The 19529-nt window shown below is 45.4% G+C and overlaps 1 protein-coding gene across 4 annotated transcripts in view; it reads left to right on the forward strand.

Moving 5' to 3' along the window:
• LOC126921857 (uncharacterized) overlaps nucleotides 1–19529 on the forward strand; it is a 142227-nt gene that overhangs the window by 35770 nt on the left and 86928 nt on the right. For all 4 annotated transcript variants that reach the window (XM_050733828.1, XM_050733829.1, XM_050733826.1 and 1 more), the window contains exon 2: nucleotides 16765–16820. The gene's annotated coding sequence lies outside the window, so the exon portion shown is untranslated. The remainder of the gene's footprint in view (nucleotides 1–16764; nucleotides 16821–19529) is intronic.

A 19529-nucleotide genomic window follows, 5' to 3' on the forward strand; every position in this document is an offset into this window, starting at 1 on the left:
TGTTATTTAATCCACAGGATGCTGATATTGGATAATAATGGCTCGCAATAATAATCTTTACGATTACGATGGTCGATAATTAATGGAGATTTCATTAGCAGCGGAATATTTCGACTGAAATATATGAAGCTTTTAATAGTCTGTATTTTTATAGTAGCGATATATGTCACGGAGGAACGGTTGGTTTACGAAAGCGTTTGACGTAGATTTTAAAATGCAATTAAATTTTTGTCTCTGCAATTTATCACGGGAATAAAGCCGCATTAACGGGCAATTGTCGAGCGAGTAAGGAGAAACAGAAGGCCGATTCTCCCGCGTGTTCCATGCTAAACTGACACGAACGAGCAGCGTGTGATATCTTTTACCGCTCGCCTTGGATTCATCGTCTATCTTAATTCGCGATCTTAATACGTCATGCCGTGGTGATCGTCCGACGCGTCAGCGTTACGCGGACGATGTGTTCGCTCGAAGCCAAAGTTTGCCCCGTATCTCCATCTTCGCGTTCTCACCGTTCCATTTAACGTTCATAAACGTCGCGGATCTCCGTCGTCGCATCAATTCCTCCGGCTATCACGACTACCAAATAAAATCTCTAAATTATTAATCAAAAAACGCAGTTACTATATTTCTTTCGATACTCGACGTTACTATTATACGTTCGGCGGCCAGACGGTAGCGAGTGTTTTACGTTGCGGCAAAAGAAAATTGTATCATGGAAGGAATCTTTCTCGGCTTGATTTTCAAAGGTGTGTTAAAAAGAGTTCTATACTACAAAATTAATTTCCTATTGAGTCGTAAATTTCGATAAGACTCTTATGTTCTTCTCACGGGTCCGCGAGACCGTGTAGGCACCGGTTTACGAGCGACATCGTAAAGAGAGGCAAAGTTAGCCCTTGCAGTAGAATTTCTAAATTGACGATTTATGATTCCTTTCCAATACTTATCTAGCAACATCGAGAAAGCGGTTCCATACGATGCACTTAAATATTTCGTCACTTTCGCGGCGGGAGATAAGCGAGAAAGGGATTTCTCGGTTCAGGCGACATCGTCGTTTATCCGACGAACGGAAAGAAATCGCGGGGAAAATGGGTAGGCGGTCAGCAGAGCTCCGTGACACGCGCACACGCGTGAATACACGTTCTTTCTTTCTCCACAGTAGGCACATACGATCTCTCCCGTTCCCCTGGCACACAGTGTCAAGTTCATCGTTCAACGCTCGTCCTACGTGTGCTAACGCACTCGGCTCGCTTCCTCTTCCACCATAATTATGCCTCTTGCGCAAAAGCTTGTACGACGACGTTCGTGTCTTCATGCAACTGCGTATCGGCCAGCCGAGACCTTCTTAGCGGTCTCGATCGACAGCTCGAGGCCGTTTGCCTTACGCTTTCTTCGTTTCCTTCGGTTCCGACCTGCGTAACGCGGAATCGCTTATTCATCGATTAATAAGAAATAGGCTTCTCTTCTCGACCATGTTCTTCACGGTTTAAGGCTGTTCGATGTTCGACCGGTATACTTGAATCATAAGTGAGAATACCGGTTGGTGTTAGACTCGAGTTAGATTACGTAATCTCCAATGACACGTTACTCGTATTTTTTATCGTGCCACATCGAGTAGTCTCGTTGAAAAAAATGGAACCGACGTGACCTCGATCCATTCCGTTGACCCGAAGATAGGAATTTTCGTACGTTGTGTGAAATTTGCATAGCTGGGTTTCGATGGGACTGGAATCCCACTTCAACTACGTACCAAGCGTTCGTAACCAAAGTTGTCAGGAATCATTCGATATTCGGTTAACAACGGGAATGCCTACGGAATTTTTATGAGTAACGAAATGTCGAATGTATCTTCGATTCCATTTCGTGAATATTTATTTCACTTTCACGGTTTCTTTTTTTCTTCTTTTTTACACAACTCCTATAAACGTACGGGTAAAATCTTCTTTTTTGCGTGTCTCCAATTTCGATTTCCTTGGTACAAATATCGTGCTGTGGTGGTAGATCTTATCGATTCCGTTGTTCGTTTAAAACTAGTTGATCTTAAAAGATCATAAGAGAACATCGTACGAGGAAGAATGTCCGTAAAATCGAGTAAAATTAAATCCGTGAGAAAGGAACGTATGATTCGAAGAAAAAAGAAGAAAAAAAAAATGCGAGTGGAAGGAGAGAGGCGAGGCAGGAGGTGAACGACCGGCGAACGACATAATATTTCTATAGAGACTGTGACGCATAAATAACGAGGAGCGAGTGCAAGCGGGTCGAGGAAGGAACAGGAAGTGCCTCGGCACCGACACACGATTTGACAAAGTATTATCGATACGTGACGAGAAAGTCGAGCCTTTGTTACGCTGTACGCGCGTGGGATTGCCATTCGCTGCACGGACGCCACTCCGCGGCGCTCGGATTTTCGTGCTATTGCCCCGCGAATCTTCTGATCGCGCAGCTTTTCATTCACCCCTCGCAACCCTTTTCTCTTTAAAAATGCCGAACGTGCGCGAATTTCTGATTTCCCTGCATTCCTTCGGACGTCGAAATTCCTCGGTAACTCGGCAACGACCAGTTTCGTAATTTCATACCTTTGAAACCATACAATACCTTAAACTTTATTTTAGATATTAGCAATTTTTCAATGATGACGATGCTGCTTTTGTCGAATAATCTTAGAATAATACTAGTTTCTGCGGTGAACGAAGGTAATAGGTTTCTTCTATGTCTATGAAAGTATTAAAAATTGAATTACGAAGGGAGCGTTTTATTTGGAGAATCGAAACGGTCGTAGGTTTTCTAAAGTTGGCGACTCGACGCGTCTAAGCCTGTAGTCCTGGACGAAAGATCACTGACACCGGCGAATCCCAGCGCGTATGCCGTGGAAGAAATCAATGATCGAGGTAACCATGGAGGCCAGTGTCAGCGAACATGGTCCCCGACATTCAAGTGTCAGTCTTATACAAACGATCGCCATCTAACCAGGCGAATTAAAAAGCTCGAGATGTTCGGTTTCGCAACAAGTCTCTGTTGCATTGTCCACGAACGACAAAAGGAAACCCGGATTTTTTTCTGCTTCGCCTTTAAACACGGGGTACAAGGAAGCCGTGGCAGCGAACGACAGACGTTATTGATACGTGACGAGAAAGTGAATCCTTGGCCGGTGTATCCCGGCTTGTCGTGTGTGGGATTGGCATTCGTGGCACTGCAAATGGGAAACAGGCAGCCAGGATGAGCCGGGACGTTGCTATGCAAACTGATTCGAACGTGTCTTCGCTTTCAGCTTTGTCTCGCTATCGAACTATGCTCGGCGTAACTGTAAACTAGCGTTGTTAGAGAGTCTATAACAAACAACCTACGATCGATGTTGAACGACCTACGTTGGTCTTGTGGGATTTTACTACAACTTTCTTTCGAGATTCTGAAACTGATCGATTTGCTCGCTCATCGTCTTGCATTTATCCTACAGAATAGGTACACTGTCTCTACATTATCTTTACGTTATCTTTGTTTTACAGTACCTAGTTAATGGCGGACACATTGTCTGAAAACACGCTCTGCTTCTAACTATTCTTTTATGAGTAGAAATTCTAAAACTTCTCTCAACGTATAGCGTACCGTACAAAAACTTCTATTCCTATCTGTTCCGATGCAAGAGCAACACGAACGCTCGGAAAGGTTCATTGGATTTCATCCTGTAGCCTCGTGCACGAAGAACTCTCTGGCGAATAGTGTGGCAAAAACGAGATCGAGCGATCGCGAACCTACTCGCTATTATTTACCCAGTGCGCTAATGGAACGCCAGGGATCGGTGGATAAAGAGCGTGAAACGAAATTTACGTGAGTTTTTCTTGGGTTTCGCGTGACAGACGGGAGAGAAATTCCTACGGAGTCGGCGACTTTGCGTTGCGTGTTCGTGACCCACGCTCGTAAGTATCCGCGACGAAACGTCCCGACCACTTCGTTCTAGACGATTTAAGGGACTAGGTTCAATTGCCTTTCCTCTTCGCAAAATGAGTCTAGAGTTTCTGGCGAGCGTGCACGAGCGACAACTTTCGGCAATCAACGTCGTCGATCATCGTCGTTCTACGAACTTTCTTCGCAACGTCATTCCAGTCTCTTTCCTAACGGTCTAACGGATATGTTCGATTATTATCATTATCGTTGTGATTGATATCGAACAAAATCGTAATAGCTCGTAGTTCCTTTGCAATATCGTGCGTTCGATCGAAGTATTTTCCGCAGGATTCGACGTACTTTCGCAACGACTAAATTAATTTCGTTGTACGGAGCGCGTGAGAAAAATTGGTCGTAGAATGGAAAAATGTTTAGGCGGCAACTGTTAAGACAGATCACAGATTTAATGCAATTTCTCGAGGACATGGAGCGTGTACTGATAGCGGTAAAAACTTTTGTGTACACTAGAAGAAAAAGGGAGATGATACACGCCCATGGTGGCATGAAATTGTTGAGATGTGAAACAAATTGGAGGATGATTATTCGACGGTGTGAAACTCTGTTGCATCATGTTCTGCAGAGCTTCGAAACGCGTTGCTAAGTATCTGTAAATTACACCGCTTAAAATTTACCATCCGCGATCCTCGAATCCACCATACTCGCATTATCGCTCGAACTTAATCTCGTATCTCGTTTTACAATCCCTCGCGTCAGCTATTAAATATCTGTCTAAGATCGAATTATACGAAATTTACGTTTTCATCGATTAAACTTTGATCTTGAAGTTTTCACGTTTCGTAATTGTCAGACAACATGTAGTTAGGAGAAAAAAGAAGGAAGAGAAGAAAAGACAGGTCAGTTTCCGCGTTACTTTCGATGGCTCGCGCGAGCGAGACGGCTAAGGAAGGAGCGAGGGGCCGCGAGATCAGCGACGCGCGACCACGTTTTTTATCGGCCCGTTAACCAGATCGCAAACACGTGCAATTAGTTGAATTCGCGGCGGATAACCTCTTTCAGCCGTGATGCATGTTAGAAAGTCTGCAGCGTCGATTTAGAGAAATTTCGCGACGCTGACCGAGAAATACGCTTCACTGCGCGCGTGCGAGTCGTACTTCTTCGTGCGTCATGGAAAATCGTTGTTTCATTGCGTAGGACGATAATGACGTACAATGGATGAAACGGTAAAGTGGGTACTTTCGGAGAAAAGCGTAAGAGTGGTGATTCGATGCGATCAGTGAGTTCGTTCGTTCGGAAAATTTCATTCCAACGATCTCTTTCCCCAGTTTCTTTCCGATTTTGTTCGAATTTATTAATATATCGCGAATTACTCCGTACAGATTTAACACTCTATCGTCTTAAAAGCGATCGTTCGGATACGGTTGGATAGAAGCTGCAAGAAGATCGATAGTTTCGCTTGGTTGAATGTCAGAGTGCAGGCTTCCAACCCCTTTTCAAGATTCTATTATAATATCTAGGTGATTAGCTGATGAGTTTCATCGAGTATCGAGTTTCGATTCGCTACCTTTGTATTATGTTATTAAAATCTTACTTTCATGTACCTACGCTTTCGACCCTTAGCTTTTCTTTGTCTTTAATACCTGTAATCCGGTTAAATCGTCAGATGTTTGTTGATTTTAAACGATTAACGAGCATCAACTTTGTTTACTCATTCTTGTCCCCAAAAGTATTCGATACTTGGTGACTCACGAACGATAACGCGTTTCGACAAACCTCGAATCGCGCATCCTTCTCATCGGCAACGATAATTGCTCGAATCCATCAGCGATCATTTCTTCCGTGAAACAAACAGAAGCGTGTCAATGGAGGTTAAGTAAAATTCCTAAGCGAACAGCGATCGACAGTCGACAATTAAAGCCGCGGCAGGCATTAAGCAAACACAATGGGCCCGAGCAATCGTTGCAACAGTCGTTGTCATTCCAGACACATTTTCTCCTTTGTTCTATCCGTCTCGTAGCCATCTGTCCTCCGCCAATGGATTTCCCAATACGGCTGCCCAACCCTCCATTCTCTTCTTTTCTCTTTCTGATTTCGAGCCTCTTTCCTGTGTACCTTTTTTCCGTTCTTTCTTTCTCTCTCTCTTTCTCTCTCTCTGTTTTTCTTTTCCTTTTTTTTCCTGGCGTTACTGCGGGACGCGTCAGGGCGCTGTCTGGCACACCCTTCAGCCGCGCCCTACCGTCGTCGGAGGTGATTGGCTGCTTCGCGTAATTAAACGCGACAATTTTAATCGCGTTCCACGATTTTCGTGCGTTTCGTATCGATCGGAGGCGTGGTTCGCCGACGGCTGATTTAATTAGCGAGGGATTGGAATGGTTTTTTCTAGGAAGAAGAGCAAACCTTGTAATTATGGGTCAAAGTGATTACTTTGGCGACGTTTGGGATTACGAAACCCTACAGATGCACGAACCCGATATTTCTAAAAGAATTTAACAATTTTAAATCTTCTTACGACTTTCACTCATCGACACGATATTCTTTCTCGTGACTTTTGATTCGAATTAATCGACAAACAATTACACGTAAGTTATGGAAACCTGGATATTCGTATCAGGACATTGAAGCGTCTCTCGCAATGGATAGAACTTGGGATCGACGTTTGAACGTACCGTGTTGGATATAACCCTTTGCGCTAATTGCGCCGAGTTGTCGAGTCTCGTCGGCTGCCTGTAAGAATTTCAAAGAGTAGGGCGCGTAGTATATTTTCCAGTTAGGGGTTAGCAGCGTTGTAAATAACGCTGACGATGGCCTCCGTCGTAAAAATAAACGAGCGAGGCAGCTTTGAACGACAAGGTAATCTGGTGGTAACCGGGTCGAAGGCATTAAACGAGATAACATACGGCATCCTTTAAAAAGAATGTCACGGTGCAATTGTAAAAGTCTTGGGCTACTAAGGCCGGCCTCACGTCGTCGAAGAGTAAGTGAAAGCGTTGTGCGTTAACGCTTCTCATGACAGATAATTAATCTAGCCTGATAAACGATGCTTAACGCGGCGTCAATTGAGATCCACCGAGGGCAGTTCGCGTTGAATGGTCCTTTAGAAAGTCGAAACGAAGAGAAAAACTCGATATCGTGCTCGTTATAACTTCTAAAAAAGGAAACGAACGAGAAAGAGCAGAAATACTCTTACTCACAGCGAGAAGATTAATCTTTTTATTTTTAAGCATCCTTAATAGTACCATTCAGAGTACCAAAGCGTGGCTTATTCATCCTTTCGTGTAAAAATATTGCCTAGAAAGTAGGATTTCTTCCAATAACGTGGACAATGTGAAAAAGAGATACGTTCTTAACGTTCGGCTTTAGTTCGCTTGGTCTGATCGTGACGGTCAAGTTGTCATTTCGGTTTACCGCGTGCCTTTCGCGAAAAACCGGCCACAGGATGAGGCGGTCTTTGTTGAGCGCGTCACTGGGTCATCGGTTCGGTGAGTCGGACCGTGGCGGCAGGAAATTTTACGTGGAACCAGGCCACCTTCGACTCGCCAGGAATTTACCACGAGATTCCATCTCGTCCACTCGTCTAGCCTTTGTGGATACTCCATTAAAAGCAAAGGAAAAAAAGGAATAACATCACGGCGAACATTCGATATATTCCGTATACAACTCTCGTGATCCTTGTCGAGATGCCGGTGATCAACATGCTTGAACGATCGTTCGATTCCACTGCAATCGAGTCTTGTACGCGAATCGTTGAAATTCCACGCGTTTGTTTCTTGATAGGATTAGATCCTTTTTAATAACGTTCGCTCGGCCGAAGTTGCGTTAGATGATCAGTTAACCTTGTACGCATCACAGACGGATATAAAGTTAGAGAAATTGCGGGTAAAAGGGAAAATTCAAAGTGTAAATTTCTCGAAGGTATGCGACAGTCAATGGAATTTTCCATCCTCTTCATTTCTATCAGAACTCTATAACTAGAATAATATTGGAATAATATTTACGTAAGTGTAACGTTACATCACATCCGATTCAGCAACGAAATCGCGATAAATCATTGTGAGCAAGGCCACGAATCCCGTTCGATTCTCCAACGTGAATCGACAAATTTCAATTGAAATTTCAACTCGTAGCATTTGGTTAGAACACGAAACGCACTGATCTAGGCCAGTGGCCCACGCTACTCGTAACTCGCGCTAAAAGCGTGCGTAACAGGCGGTGAAAGGTGAGGGAAACGCTGGACGTCGATGTCACCGGTCGAGGTAAAAGTGGGTAAGGAGACTCGGTTAGCGTCCGCGAGGGTCGCGTGCCGCGACAATTAAGCGATTAAAGACGCTCAGCGTCGACTAGAATCGCTTGCGCAAATTGCGCGATGACGCACGTCCCTCTCGTGATTTCAACGGCTTCTATTATTGCTCAATGCAACCGGTCGATCGGTTACAAGGATCTCTCGATCGCGCCGATTTTTATGTGCTTCGATGGAATACGCGTGCCTGGATGACCGATAATCGCGTGCGAGTAAGAAGCATCGATCGTCTTGGCGATAATTTCCTCGAGAAAAGTGTGCGTACGTTTAACGAGAAGATTAAGGTGAACGGAAGTCGGTTACAGTTTGCCTGTATCTGAGTTGAGCGATTTCGCGTGTTCTCGACGTTTCGTGGGATGTTTTATCGAAAAGGAAAAGGATTGGCGGTTTCTTTCGAAAATAGGATACTTTCACTGCTACAAAATTCAAGTCTCGTTAATATTTCCGTTGAATCTTGATGACACGCGATTGGAAAACGACGAGGTCTGCAGAGCAATCCAAAAGAAATCGTGAAAGCGTGCTGGAAACCGAACAGGATCGTAGCGAGCTGACTGTTTATCCAGGTGAAGGAGACTCGTTTTATCAATTCCCTTTTGCAAGAAAGTGCGATGCACGGTAGCGTCGAGGTCGTTTTGCCTTTTTCTCCGTCGCTTTTTACACGATCGGATAGAACTCGTATTTCGAACAAACAGCCACAATAGCCGTTCGAACTTTTCTCTCTTCGAAAATGTACAACTATTATCCGTAAAATTCGATTCCAGTTTCGCGGCTAAAATAATGCCATTAAATTATCCAGCGGAGTTTAGCAAAAATTCCTAAAACACAGTTCCTGACTCGAAAACGGTAATCGCGAGAAAGGGGAAGAGGAGGTGGAACGATAACGCGTGAGAGTGCCCGAATCGAGGCAAAGAGCGGTCCCATTGCTAGCAATAGTCGGTCGCGATCGCGGTGATAGTCGCCGGATAGCAGCGGAGTATTGGCTAACTATCGCGTTGCATTAGCATATCTCCGGTACGGTAAAGGCTTGGACCATATTCAGCCGTGTAAACTGCTCGATAAATTAAACGTGCTAATCGAACGTCGTTGCAATAAACGCGTGTAATCGAGCGTGTGGCGTGCCGATTCAGCGTTTCTGATCGCCGATCAATGGCAACAGACATCCGAGAAAATTCGTCGACAGTCCGCTGCGATCGTTCGCTTTGTTCGTCGTCCAACGAGTAGTACGACGTATAACGAATTCGCATTACCTGATTACTGCGTTATTTCGTATTTTCCAGCGTCGTTGAGATTCTTGGAAACGTTTACAAAGATATGGAGGGTGTTTGTGAATATGGAAGTTTGTGAATTTGTCCAAGAATAGTTCTGGAAGTTAATTGCCTTTCCGTCTGTAACGTAAAAAGGATTAGCTCGCCTTCGTGTTTAGCTACAAATACGAGAAAACTTTATCACGAAGGATCAATCATGAAAGCTGTCCTTCGCCGGTTTATTTAACTGGCGTCATTGGAGCCAGCCGAGTGTCGAGGCACGCACGTAAGCGTGCGATCCTTGTAAGGATTCTACTCGCGAAGATCCGCTCGCGGAGGACGAGCATTCCGACGATCGCGACCGCTTTTTCGGTCGCTCGTCCGCGGAAAGTTAATTTCGTTTATTAGGGGAAGTAACGAGGAAGAAAGGGAGAGAAAGAGAGAAAGATCGTCGAGAGGGGCGCCTGCTCGCCGGAAACCAGTTTCTTCGTACGTGCTTCGGCGAAATTTTATTTCGGGCGCGTTCCACTGAACGATTATCCTTACCGAGAAAATATGGAGGTAAAGGGAGCAAGCAGAAAAACCAACGTCCTCTCCGATTTCAACCGCCCTCTTCAGCCACGAGATCGCGATTAGTCCACTTGGAATTCGTGCCTCCTCCCTCTACAAAGAATCGACCTTTTCGATCTCGATGCGAATATTCAACGACGGACCCGTATCTGATCGTATAGTTGATAAATGGCAAGGTTTGGAGATAGACGGTTAGGAGCTATATTTTGTAGGTAGAGATGGTGGAATCTGCCGCTAGATATTTTAGAGTTTCGTTGGTCGTACGGCTGTCTCAAGGTCTCTTTCAAATTATACGCAGAGAAATCTAAAGATAACTATTACATCGTCATAAAAACGTATACTACTATAAGAAGATACGTAGAAATGATAAGAATTATACTATAAATATGTTCGTATCGTATCAAGCCGAAACTTCAAGGTTATCTATCTAATTCCAAGTTCCTCGGCATAACGAGGAAGCAATTTAAACTTGTAAACTACAGATACGTCCTACTATAAATCGCCTTCTGCTTTACCCTGAAACCAATAAACCCAGAATTTTGCGAGTTATGGAAACATCCTCGTTAGAGAGGTCAGCTGGACGAATCGTGGGCGTTAAGCGTTAAGAGCAGCCGTGACGCACTTAAGATAGAGTCGGCGAATTGCCTGTTATCCGTAGGGATGGTGGCGGCGATCGAGGAGCAATTGCCACGCAGCTATCAGCGTGCACGTCGGCCGGTCGACTCGTAAACAGGGCGTAGAATAGCCGTACGCGGATAGCGGGGCTGATTTCGTGGCTAGATAAAGAAGAAGGCGGCAGAATCTTTACGGGCGGCTGCGAGAGACGTCATAACTCGCGATCGCAGCCACCGTTCGTGAAATTACGAACGCCATTCGCGCGGAGAACGCGTTAATTGAATAAAGCTTTAAACGGGCCGCCTTATCTGTCGGTTTTAAAAACCGAAGTCTCACGGAGGAGTCGTGACTTTCGTACTAGTTGCAGCGATAGGCGAAGGTTTTAACCTCGTGCATTCCCAACACCGATCGCCGTACAATTTACCAAGTTCTTCGACCGAGTCTCTAACTTTCTTCGAACCGACCAGATATAAAAATTAGCTTCTCTGAACGATCGAAACGCGATTCTCTGTGATCGGGGGATGGCTCTCAGCATCGAGCGAGCAATTGTCTAATAATTCAATTGCAGGCTCGTGAGATATCCCGACTAGGTGGAGGTTCGTTAATACCCCTAAGTAAATAGACTGGTAATAACAGATAACACGCACGAAGGCGAATAGATATTCGCGGTCACGCGAAAGAGCGAGAGAAGGAAAGCAAGAGAGGTACTTAGGGGAGACTCGGTTGATTCGAACGGAAGCGTCTCGAGATTTCTGGCGACGATAGTGGACGAGTAGTGCGAGCGCGTTATCGACGCGATTAGTCGAAACGCGGAGTGGCTCGTAACTCCGTAGAACGCGGTGAATTATCGAAGGAAGAGTACGCGGCCCCGGCAGCCGGCCGCAATAACACCGGCCCGTATCCAGCGCGACGATAATTGCCGGTTCGTTGGCTATGTACGTGTAGCCCGTTTTCCCTCCGCCTTTTTCCCTCCGCCTTTCTCCTTCTAACCGTAGCGTCGCTGGTCCGTCTCTGCAAAGGTTATGCTCTTGCGAGACGGGTTGAGCAACGAGTCGGATCGCGTCTACCGGGTGTCTTTGTGCATTATTGTCAATTTTGTTGTTGGAATTCGCTGGAAGTGGCGGAGCACTCGGATAGCAATGGTGGGATATTTGTCTGGAAGGAAAATAATCGATCGTACAAAACTCTTTTGGAGTAAAGGAGACGAACTCGGATTAAGACGCATATTTAACTAAGACACTCCGTATAATGGACGATTCGTGGAAACTACAACCGCATCGTCTTCGGACACGGAGAGCAAAGGGTCACCGAGGTTTCTTATTGCCGCGAAATTTCACCAACGCGCGAGATTAGTTTTACCGATAGACGATCATCGCCGATACGCGGGGCTAATGAAACTGATTCGAGAACGATTACCCTAGTGACCCTTAGGTGTATCTTCTAGCTCTTCTGCCAAGTTCGAACCACTCTAACATCGCGCATCCTCGTCCTAGAAATCATTCGCTTACCTCGATATCCTGCCGATTGCCCGAAATTCGCCTGCGGTATCAATTAGCAAATACTTTAAGGATCTAGATCTGGCGAAGTTGAAAATAAATTCGTTGGAACAAGAAACGATACAGGCAAAAATGAACTGTCGTTAATGAACTTCAGTTAGAAACGAGTAAACTTGAACGAAGGTGCCGAATTAATTTGCACGCTTAATAGAAAAATTAATTCCCACCGTTTACTTCCTTCGCCATACGTAGATTACGATCGCGTACGATCCGATTGAGTCGAAAGAATTCCCAGGAGCGAAACAAAAGCGTGCCAAGTCCGAGAAGTCAAGGGAAGAACAAGTAGAGTGCGGAGGCGCGAATGGACGATAATTCTAAATGAGAAAAGATGCTCGATGATTGGCACCGATATTGGTGAAGACAAATCAAGTGGAATTCCGTAAGGAGGTGGGGCAGGGGGGAACAAACGACGGATCGAATCGTGCAAACGATAAAAAGTATCGCGATCTCGATTCTCCTGGCGGTAAAGTGCAACGATGCAGCTAAATAGGCCGTGGTCTCACGCTCGCTGCTGCATCTAGTCTTCGACGCGTCAAGGTTGCCGCAGGATCGATGTCGCGAGCAGACCTTTTCGCGATTTTGCAATGAAACCTGCAACGACAGTCGCGCAATCTCGCTCATTGTGAGCGTTTAGGTTTCTCGTCGCATCGCTGAAGAATATTTCGCGCGTCTGATGTTCGGCTAGCGGACGAGACGGCAATTATCAGCGTGAAATCGATGCTCGCGGCCTCGCACGAGAGTCCGCTATTTATGTTGTTCGCGGTGAAATCAGAGAATTAACGGGGATGAAAGTTGTACGATTTTGTCGCTAGAAATTTAGGATCATTTACCTTTCAGTGTGAGAAATTTAGAAAACACGGTTGCCATTCCGGATTCGGGGACAAATCCTAATCTAGAAATCTTAAAATCTTAAAATCTTTTAATTTCCTTAAAATTTCTATTCTATGAGAGGTCAACGATCTTCGAATCTACACGATGTTAAAGCGTTTACCTTTAAATCACGGTCAGAGTCAGAGAACGACGGTTCGATTTGAACGGGCCACACGGTTCGATCGATTTTTCCAGAATTGTAGGATTCGCGCCCTAAGCGCCAACAGGGACGGTGGTTGATGTGTGGCGTCATTGGTTATACGTTGCAATAATGCTTCACGACCAATTAAAATGCACTGTTGGATACTGATATACTGCAAATTAACCGGCGGTACGTTGCCGCTTAATCAGCATATTTATTGCTGCCAGCCAGCCAAGTCAGAGAGAAAAGAAACAGATGCCGTGAGGGAATACGAGAGGGAAAGGAAGAAGCGGACGGGACTGTGTGGCTCAATGTTGCAAGTAGTACCAATTTCATTCGAGATACGTTGTTTAATCCTTCCATTTGGATAACTCGAATACGTGGCTCATATAATAAGAACCCTCCGGGCAGCTACGAGCTACGTTGCCCTACTAGTTTTCGTACGAATGCAACGTATAACGTATCGTTCGCCGAGAGACTTAACCTTTCCCTCCAGTATATCAAGCTGCACCTCGTTTTTCGTTTCGCGCCATCCACGATCTTCTTTCACGCTCGCAGTTTCGCTTGGGAAATTTATTGGACTTGTTTGTTTTTTCTAAGCTGAGAACGCCAAGATATTGGCATCATTTCCTTCGTTTTCTAGTCAGGAGAAAGTATGGTTCTGATGTCTAAAAGTGAAAAAGCAGCTTCCCAAGGAGTTATGTGATCGTAGAATTTGATACGTTGAACCGAAAGTGAGAATTTTTATCTAGAAGTGGAATCTAGAGTAACTTTCGATGGTGGAATTGAATAATTTAAATTAATTGCATCGAATTTTAAAGATAAACGAAATTGTAATTGTTCCATAGAGAATCGGTTTTTCTAACGTCATCGATATATTCGGATATTTAGCGTCGTATCACTGATTGGTCTGTAACTCGGTGACGCCTGATGGATATTTATCCAGTTATTATGTTATTTCACCGCGGCCAATTAGTTTTATCTCGGCCAATCTTCGACCGTTTCTACCGACGTTTATTGCCGCTCGTTCCTTTCTCGCTCCGACTATTGCCGCCTTTGCTTCATGGTCAGACACCTTCGGCCAGTCAAAAGTGAACTCTGTACTTTCGTCTTGAACGTAGAACACAATTCTTAGCTAAGTTAACTTTATAGTATCCGTTGAAGATAATAATTCCAAAATATCACGCGCGGAATCACATAGAACGGAGCGTAGAGGACGTAGAAAGCGAAAAGAGAAAATGCACAGTTTCTGAAACTTTCGTTCTTCGATCAAATCAATCTCGAGAAACTACAATTAAAATAATATCGAGCATTTTCGTTCGATAATTAGACCAACATCTTTACAAGCTAAACAGTAAACTCGTATTCTTCGTAACGATCAAGAAAATGAAATATTCTGACTTCTCTAATTTCTCTTCTAAATTCCCAAATAAAAATGCTCTTAACAGGTAAGAAGCTTAAAGATGACGGCTAGATTCGGTAGACCAAGTTGGAAAATATAGACACTCGCGTGCAGGAACACGGCCCACGCGGTCGCATATTTACGCGGCAGAGCGTGCAGTGCGATTCGAACGCGGACACGCTGCCCGGCCTCAATTTGTCCGGGTGTTTAAGCGCGCGTTTCGCGCGTTTCCATCGCGCGTATCTATCGGCGAAGATCTCTCGAGCAGGCGGATCCGCGAAACGCGAACGACCGGCTCGCACCGTGTCGCCGCCGGAGAACACGGGATCCGGCCGACAGATAAAACGGGAAACGAGGCAACGAGGCAACGAGAGCCCGGTCGATAATCCCAACCGCGAGAGCAAATTTAATGACCCGCGTGCTCGCCTATCCGACGCTTCTCCGCGGCATTCCTTCTGCAACATCTCTGGTTTCTCTTCGCGTGGTTGCGATAGCGATAGGATGCAGGCTGATTTTTGGCTCAGATGGTTGGAATTAAAATTCACAGTTTGCGCGGATATAGTTACTTGTGATTGGGAAGTTTCTATGTGTTGCGATGCTAGTTACTTTCTTCGAATTCGCTAGATCTTTTGTCGGAACAATATCGAAACGCCTTCTGCTTTCGTTCGATTCCGCGATCGAGAAATATACCGAGCTAATGTTCCACGCATCGAGGAAAATTTCCACGATGCATCCGCCAAATATTCTAAATTCGATGTGGAAATTCGTGTACGCGAATAGGAGCGATAGTACCAGTTTTTGGAACGTGACACCGCGTGTCGACAACAGGCTCTCCAACTGCACCAGATTATCCAAGTAGAAAATGTAATGGAACGAGTAAAGTTTGCGTTCACGCGTCGTTGAACCCGACCGTAGGACCGGGCCTCCGTGGAGAACGGCGATGGGGCGAAGGGGACGGGAAAGAAAGAGAGACAATGCCGTGGACGATGGAACACCGGTGCGATTAGGTAACCGAGAACCGTATCGACGTGTTCTCGGACCTGGCGGCGTGTGTGGGTGTACGACACACGTGCAATCCGGGCCAGATAGGTGAACACGTCGAATAGATAACGCATTGCATGGGCTCGTTCCAGATTCCAGGCTGAATCAGTCCAGTTTTCCCCAGCAGATGCCGTGAAACTGCTTCGAACGTTCTAGGGAATAACTGTGGGGATATTTTGAGTTGGAAATGGACACGAATGATGTGCATGTAAATCGTAGACGATTAAAAGTTCGCGATTAAAAGTATTAAAACTAAAAGTAAGAGTAGCTACTGTGTGACATAAACTATCCTAATAGACGATTATAAAAGAAGAGATAAACTAGAAACTAGAACTAATAGAAACGGCGCAATTACGCTGTACGAATATAATCGAAGTTCCTAGAAAATCGCTGGAAAATGCGAAATCGATCGACTTTAAACGAGCACGGGGCTAACAAGCAACGTATATAACGTCGATTACGTTTCTAATGGGAAAACTAAGCTAAAAGCCGGTCTCGGAAGGGACGAGACATTCAAATTTTACAATCGATCGAACGGTGGGCGAACGACGCATTAACTCTCGCTAGTTTAACGATCTTCCGAGGACTTAAGCGAAGCGGAAAGTTAATTCCGACGATTGATCGTCGTTTAGAGAGAGTGCAAGCACAGTTGCACAAATTAAAGCGTAACGGATAAATGGCTCGTTAACTCATGACCGTTTCTCTTTCGTTTTGTTACGCCGTAACATAAAATCTAATACTTTCGAGCGAGAGTCTTCGGACGAAACTAGGCTATGAAAGAGATGGATAAGCTTGCGTATACCACTGACTATAAACTAAGATTTATAGATTAAACCTGTAAAGTGGCTGTCGCGTCATCTTCATTTCGAAGATTTATGGTTTGGGGATATCCCGTTAATCGCGTAAAAACCTTAAGTTTTAATTGACACCGATTGAACCGAAATTTGAGTCTATTCAAATCCAAGAGACCATTGAACTTGAAACAAGCTCGACAGGATCGATTTTTTTGCCCTTTTCCAGTATGGTATCCAATTTTTGCACGACTGTATCCTCTGTTATAATTCTATCGTTTTAATTTCATGGCGATTATCGATCAACGACTCATACTGTTCCCTTTTTTTGCTTTTCAGGAACGATAGGAAATCGAAAGGATCGAGCACGAAAAGAAAGAGGACCAACATTGTCGGTGAGTCGAAACATCTGTAGCACGTTTTTCATCGAGTCATCGGCTCTCAATTAACGCGTTTTTAATCCGTGCTCTTTTTTCCTCCCGTCTGCTGGATCGATGGCTTCCTTGTTTGGCCTCGATTATGTAAGAATCTGCCGACAGGAAGTTTGTTTTTCGAACGATTTCATGCGAGCTTCGAATTTTTTTATCTCCGTTTCTTAATGATACTTTATTCTTCCACTTAATGGGTATTTACATAAAATTTGGAATTTTAAGCGATCGAATTAACCTTGAATCAAAGAGAACGATAGAAGGTCCGTGCGAGGGAAGGGGCGGATAATTCGAAGTTATCGAGTGGAAGAAAAATTAACGCCAGTATACCGGTCGACACATTCTCCTTGTCGATCTTGTATCGTCTTTCCAAAGTTGCGGCTTGCGTTTCGCTAACATCCGGTAGTTTCAGAACGCGACACCGTGAACGTATTATCGCGTTAAGAGGAACGCTCTGTTACTCGCAGAGTTAATGGATCGTGAAAAGCACTCAATCGATCGGCGTTTCTTCCTCTTCTGGCCTTTCTTTCCCGTGGTACCAAAGAGATCGCTTGGTGCAATGACGTGATTGGGTTACACGCCAATCATCGATCCTCGGGTGTCGAGCTTCCGTCTCGACCCTTAATTGCGCCCCATCGAATTTTCATGTCATCGAGTCCGACGAATATCAGAAGTCGCTTCGATCTTTTTCAACGTAGTCCCGAAAACGACTCGTCGTAGATGAAGCGACAACAGTTTTACCTTCTTCCGCTAACGAAAGCGACTCCTGCACGATACCAAGTAACGCTGATAATTCCGCGAAAGAAAAATAACCGATTAATCTGCCATCGCGCATCAAAACTCGCACAGCAAAACATGGAGTAATATTTCCCTCTACACCTCTTGACTCTACACCACCCGATTGCCCGTCAATCCGTGATCACGTCCGCTCCACTTGTTCCGCGTATCAGCGACCTTATAAAAGACGCGAGCAGGAGAACAAGACGAAGAAGCAAAGAGAAAAGAAGAGGAAGAAGCAGCGGACGAAGCAGAAGAAGAAGAAGAAGAAGAAGAAAGAGAAGGAGAAGGGAAAGAAGGAGGTCCGATGCATCTGAACCAGCGTGACCCGGCGCAAAAACGGTCACGATATCTCTGACGCGGTGCATGGGAGAGGGAACAGGTAACGAGCGATCAGATTTCTATCAGGATGCAACAGTCTCCCCCTTCCTCTCTCTTTCTCTCTTTCTCTTTCCATCTCTTCTACTCCTGTTTTTTTTTTTTTTTTTTTCCTATCAAGCAACTAACCACCAACGATCTAACGACGACGAACTGTTTCGGTGGAGTGTGCGGTGTACACGGCAGCAGCAGCAGCAGCAGCAGCAGCAGCAACAGGCCAGGCCATCGTGCATCGCCGATGAGAATATGACCCCTGCACGTACGACTCGGTCGCGCGGAGTCTCTCGAAGCGTGTATAGTGTATAGGCGTCGTGGCGCGTCTCCGGAGGCCAGGCCACGGTAGAACGTAGAATGTTGGCCAGGACTGAATGCCGTGTGTGTAGGTGATGGGTGCTCTCGCGCGCGCGCTCGGCCTGGTGGGAGTACCGCAAGGGTCAATCCATGGTGCAGCATTATATTCCGCACGGGGGCCTCTGAAGAGAGCGGGTTCACAGCCAGCACACGACGACGTTCGAACGCTTAATGGCCGGAATTTGTCTGGCCGGCAGGTACACTGACAGGCAGTCGGTTCAGCGTGGCTGTTGCGCTGCCCTCGGGCGAACCATGGACACGCCGCGAGGATCGGCGACGACGACCGGCTCTTCTATCAGACGCGGAGACCGCGACCAGTAACGTCACGCGGTTACCAACACCAACCTGCTTCTACCCCGCTATGTGGCACAATTTCAAGATTCGAGCATTTTTATTAGAGAGGATAGGTTTTATGGGCGGATGTTGGTTCGCGGAGGTCGATTAGAGAGGGAATGTGGAACGTGGGGAACTGCTGCTGGAATGGTACGCTGCGCAGCTCGGTAGTAGCTCGTTTTTCTCGCGTTTGCTCCGGCAGACGAACATTGGGACGCGTTGCGAGATTATTAACCTTTTAACACCTGTGTTATGAAAACGTAATTCCACAATGCGATTTCTAGCAAATACGACACAATGGGCAATTTGCATAATTGCTTGTATACGATATATAGACGCGTTACGAAGTAGTACAATAGTCGGCAACAAATCAGGATTACAAGTCTTTTAATACGACGCGCAGATTTGTCGTGTAACGTACGTTTCAGGCGAGGCGTTAAACCTTAGATTATAAATGAGAGACATAGATCCCATATTAGCTCCCTATACTAGCCGTGAAATATATGGTCTTACCTGGAAAGACCAGTAGGACGCGTAAGCCCTATCCTTCCGGACTGCTTCTCTGAATACTACAAATATTCTATCGCACGATTACCTCGTATTAGTTCCACTCAACGTACCTTGAGAAGCTTAAATCGTAAAGAGAAGAAAACGGTAGACAAAGATTGCTTCATCGTACTTCAATATCTTCCGAATCTGATCGCAGCGTCTGATTGCTAAGCTTTTAACAAACCCTCTGAAGCGGCCCGAAACACTCGCGATTTCTCGTCAGCTAATCGTAATTGAATTCTCAAGCGCGGCGTCGTGTTTCATCGTGGACGCGTGTCAGCCATTTGC

The sequence above is a fragment of the Bombus affinis genome, chromosome 11, assembly GCF_024516045.1.
Source record: "Bombus affinis isolate iyBomAffi1 chromosome 11, iyBomAffi1.2, whole genome shotgun sequence".
Lineage (NCBI taxonomy): Eukaryota > Metazoa > Arthropoda > Insecta > Hymenoptera > Apidae > Bombus > Bombus affinis.